The sequence below is a fragment of the Hordeum vulgare genome, chromosome 6H (assembly GCF_904849725.1).
Source record: "Hordeum vulgare subsp. vulgare chromosome 6H, MorexV3_pseudomolecules_assembly, whole genome shotgun sequence".
In the NCBI taxonomy this organism is placed as follows: domain Eukaryota; kingdom Viridiplantae; phylum Streptophyta; class Magnoliopsida; order Poales; family Poaceae; genus Hordeum; species Hordeum vulgare.
In genome coordinates this window covers 345,940,483-345,945,143 of record NC_058523.1, presented here as the reverse complement: position 1 = coordinate 345,945,143, position 4,661 = coordinate 345,940,483, and the positions used below count along the sequence as shown (strand labels likewise).

Genomic DNA, 4,661 nt, shown 5'->3' with positions numbered 1-4,661 from the left:
CTACATACAAAACAAAATAAATGAATCTACACTCTAAAGTATGTCTATATACATCCGTATGTAATCCTCTAGTAGAAACTCTAGAAAGACTTATATTTAGGAACGGAGGGAGTACAATATAAAAATTACATGTATGTATGTTGCAGTATATTGCACATCCTTCTCCTTCAGTACTCGGAGCATTTATCAAGCGGTCTGGTTTCTTTAATTAATCTAAAAGTTTATTACTGTAAAAAACTGAAAGATTATTTACTAGGTTAAAGAAACTAAGACAAAGGCTCAATATCTTTCTTCCTTTTTTGAACTGAAGGCTTAATAACCTTTTTACTAAAACGACAAAATGCCATGACAAACAAAATTACACGCGGACCATTGCTACAGGTCTAGCTTCCCTGGAGAAAGAAATCTATTCTGGGGACTGTTTACAATAACGCGTTATCATTTTGCTTTGTCTTTTGAGCGGCAGGCCAAATTTGCACGTAAGCAAAACAGCCGAAGCTGCTCTTCTGTCGGGGTGCACTTTTCCTTTCCATCCATATGGACCCTTCTTTCTTTGGCTCGACAGTCTGAGACGCTCAATTTACTTTGTCGATCGGGTTCGGCCGCACACAAATATCAAATGACAAAAACGCTTTACATGGCCAGCGTTATCCATCCAAAATCCAAGTGGTTTTCTATGGATCAGCCATAGGCATTGCAACTTGCAGCTAGTGATTTTCTCCATGTCACCCTCTGTTCATCAATGCACTGCAGAGAGGAAACTGACGTGCTGCTACTCAGTGCCAGCCACGAGCCTGGGGCCGCCAGTCCCGATGAAACCAGCGAACGCAGAGGCAGCTCTGATTCAGATCTGTCAGCTCGGCTGGCCTGGGTCTCGGGTGAATGGAGCACAGGGCTTCAGCGGTCGGCATATCCGGCCGTTAAATGCAGGTTCCTGACTCAGCAGCGTACGTGCGGCTGGTGTTGCTTCTTTCTTTTACCTCGCCGATACTGTTCGTTTGTAAGTTGTGATGCATCATCTCTGAACGACAAAATTGATAAATTTAATCTTTGGGTTCAAAAATTTACAAACTGAATTGCGTTTTTTTTTTACTCAACTGACCTTTTTATATGACGTCCAACGCTTAGGCGTCACACTACATTGTGTGACGTCTTAGCCGTAGGCGCTACATCCTCGACCACGTTGGCGTTGTAGGCCCCACCCCCGGCAGTGCGACGCCTAAGCCTCACACGTTGCATTTGTGATAGTGTGACGTCTGGCGCTTAGACGTCACACCCTTACTTATCGAGAGCGTTGGTCGGCTTCAAGCGGCGTATAGGCTGTGACGGAGGGAAGGGAAGGTGCACATACCAAGCGCTGGTCGTGATCGTGAGTGCCTCCATAGCCATCTCCTTCCCCTACATCCTCTACGCCTTCCTTTGTCGCCACCGCAAGAACCGCCTCCTCGAGCCGGACCACCGTTGCGCGTCATCGTCGCCCCTCCCAATTTCCGCCCCGGGCAGGACATCGTCGGAGCTCTCGTCGTCATGGTCGTTGTATGGATCGGCCGTCGACTCCTCGCTCAAGAAGCTCTTGCTGGACGACCTCTCCTGGGCCATCGGCGAACTCTCCCCGGACAACATCATAGACGACGTTAGCTTGGGTTCGTGTACCGTGTCGTGCTTCCGGACGGCGGCCTCGTCGTGGTCGTGAAGCGCCTCTCCGCGAACCACGCCGCTGGCGCCGGCAACCACGAGTTCCGCGTCGAGCTGGAGGTGCTCGGCAGCCTCAGCCACCGTAACCTCGTGCGCCTGCTCGGCTACTGCGCCGCCGGACTCAACCGCCTCCTCGTCTACGAGCTCCTCGAGCGAGGCAGCCTCGACGCCTGGTTGAACGGCGACGCCGCCTCGGTCGGTGGCCCGCGTGCCTTCGCGTCACCTGCGGCGCAGCGGCCGCGCTCGCCTTCCTGCACCACGACCGCCACCCGCCCGTGCTCCACCGCGACGTCAAGTCCAGCAACGTACTACTCGACGAGGGGTTTGAAGCCGGCCAATGCTCTGGATAAGTAAGGATGTGACGCCTAAGCGTTCGACGTCACACTATCGCAAGTGCAACGCGTGAGGCTTAGGCGTCACATTGCTGAGGATGGAGCCTGCATCGCCAGCGTGGTCGGGAATGTGGCGTCTATGACTAAGACGTCATACAGTGTAGTGTGACGCCTAGGCGTTGGACGTCACACAAAAGGGTCAGCTGACAAAAAAATAAACACAGTCTAATTTATGAATGTTTTAGGCCGGAAGGTCAAATTTGTTGATTTTGCGAACCGCACAGCCGTTTTTACCACAAGGGCTCGCTGCTCCGGCTCGCGTCCACAAGGGATGAACACGGGAAGGATAAAAATAAGTGAGGCGATGGTGTGGCACCTTAGCAGCCGTGACTTTTGCCGAATTAACATATCGGGAGAAGATCTGCCCGTGGATGGAAGCAGTCTGTCCAGTTGCGGCACGAGAAAAGAAAAGCGGGAGCTTCTTTATGGGGTGTGGATCGTCTGCCCAGTTGCGGCACGAGCAAACAAACGCAAAGTTGCGGCCAAAAACTTTCGGCTATGATATTTCAGAGAAGAAAAACGGGAGCTTTCGCCAGCAGTCAGCTATCATCATCGACTGTTTAGGGTTCTTTTTTCCAGTGAAATACAGGACCGGAATGGTTATTCTCCCTGTTGAAGCCTCTCTCGAAAATCACGAGCATGGTAGTTCTCATGACCTCGTGACAAGCGTGGCATGTGCGAAATGAAATTATCCATGGAAAAGGTCCACCGTTAATTGAAGTGTCGCGTGCAACTGGGCGAAATAAGGTCGCCTCGTTAACCGCCGTTGCTTCGGGGCAGACTGCCGTGTCCATTATTCCAGCGTACACTGTCGAAGCGTCCCGTCGACCGCCGCAGTGGCGCGCGTTTTTGCGTGTTGCGTTGATTCACACGTCGTCTCGGTCCATCCGCATTCGCCCCGATCCGCCCGCTTTCGCCGTCGTCCGCCTGCCATCGCCATCGGTCTGTCCGTTCTCAGTAGCAGCTGACGTCCATCTAAACATGAGAATGGTTTATATTTAAACCATATCCATACATTTATCTCTCAAAATCATACTTAAATCATACCCATTTGATGTCATTTTTAACCCAATCAAAACTAAATCCATTATTTTTTCCATCTAAACCAACTTAAACCCAATACATAACCGTGGGTTTAAAACCAATACATAACTATGGGTTTGCTTTAATATACATATAATTGCACAAATTTACAAGTTAAAAAGCAAATGAGATAGAAAAGGCATAAATGCATCTACAACAGTTTGAGAATAAAGTTATACTTGAGATAGAGTCAACACACAGCAAAAGGCAAAAAAATTGCCCACGTATGAATAGCTTACTAACAAGTGTATTAAAACAAAATTACTTAGCTAAAGCACAAGCAAACACTTCCGATTTTCATGTGATATTTCTTCATAATACATAATTACATAGTGCATTACAACATGCATGCAGATCAAAGATATTCGTTCTCAGTCATCGTTGGTTATTGCACATAACCAATGCCTAGAAATCGGTTTGGACCCATAGTTTATAACCGTTTATAACCAACTGTTTAAGCCCATAACCAACTATACCAAACTGATTTCTCCACATACCCAAACCAAAGCCAAACCAAAAAAAGTTCAACCCAATAAAATCTAAACCAATCAAACCCAAAGTAATAACCGAACCGTTACACCCGATTTTCTAATAACTATTCCCAGGTTTACGCCCATCAATGCTCCACCCACCACCGTTATTCACCTCCCCGCTCGCCCTATATAAATGCCACGCCCCGCAGCGCGGGACTCCCACACTCGCTTGCCCCTCTCTCCTTCGCCCTTGCCGCCTCCTTTCGCCCCTCTCTCGCCCGTCTCCCTCCGTCTCCGGCGATGGCCCGCCCCAACCTGATGCTCGAGGAGACGGAGGAGCTCGCCCACTTCGGCATCCCCGTCATGGCGGACGTGCGGATGCCGTAAGGGTGGCGCTGGTGCCCGAGTACCCACCTTTATGCCCGTGCCGTCGGCCTCTACCGGGCACGGCTGTCGCTGGAGGAGTTGCGGGACCCTCTGTACGCCCCCAACAACCCCGTCTGGCCGGACATGCTAGCCGACCGCGATGCGCGCCTCCATGCGTTCGTCGACCCCCGGCCACCGGTGAAGCACAACCGTGCCCGGCAACACCAGTTGTGGGACGACCATAGCTTCGACGAGGTCGTCGCCCCGCATCGCGCGCAGGCAGCCGCCGGCGCCATTCCAGCCTCCATCAACGCCGGCTTCGCCTCCTTCCGCCACGGCACTGCGCGGCCCTCCCGCATCGCCGGCGACCGTGAAGGCTCCGGCGGACGTGCGTTGGTCTTGCTGGCAACGGTGACCATCGCACCGTGGCCCCTCGCGGGGCGGCGGGGGGGGCACTGGATCGAGCCGCGCGCCTCCACCGGAGCCTGCCCTTTTGGCGGAGTACCGGCAGGTGGCAGCGCGGAAGGGCGACCCGTAGGACATGCCGAGGCTCTAGGCGGCCATCCGGGCGTCGGAGATGGACGTGCCACCCCAGCTTGTCCAGGACTACATCCACATTGTGCCGGTCGCCGGTCACCCCGAGGACCCGCCC

At 52.3% G+C, this 4,661-nt stretch overlaps 1 pseudogene; it reads left to right on the top strand.

Moving 5' to 3' along the window:
• Nucleotides 1-742: 742 nt before the first annotated feature.
• On the top strand, nucleotides 743-2,045 carry LOC123405475 (annotated as a pseudogene).
• The last annotated feature ends 2,616 nt before the right edge of the window (nucleotides 2,046-4,661 follow it).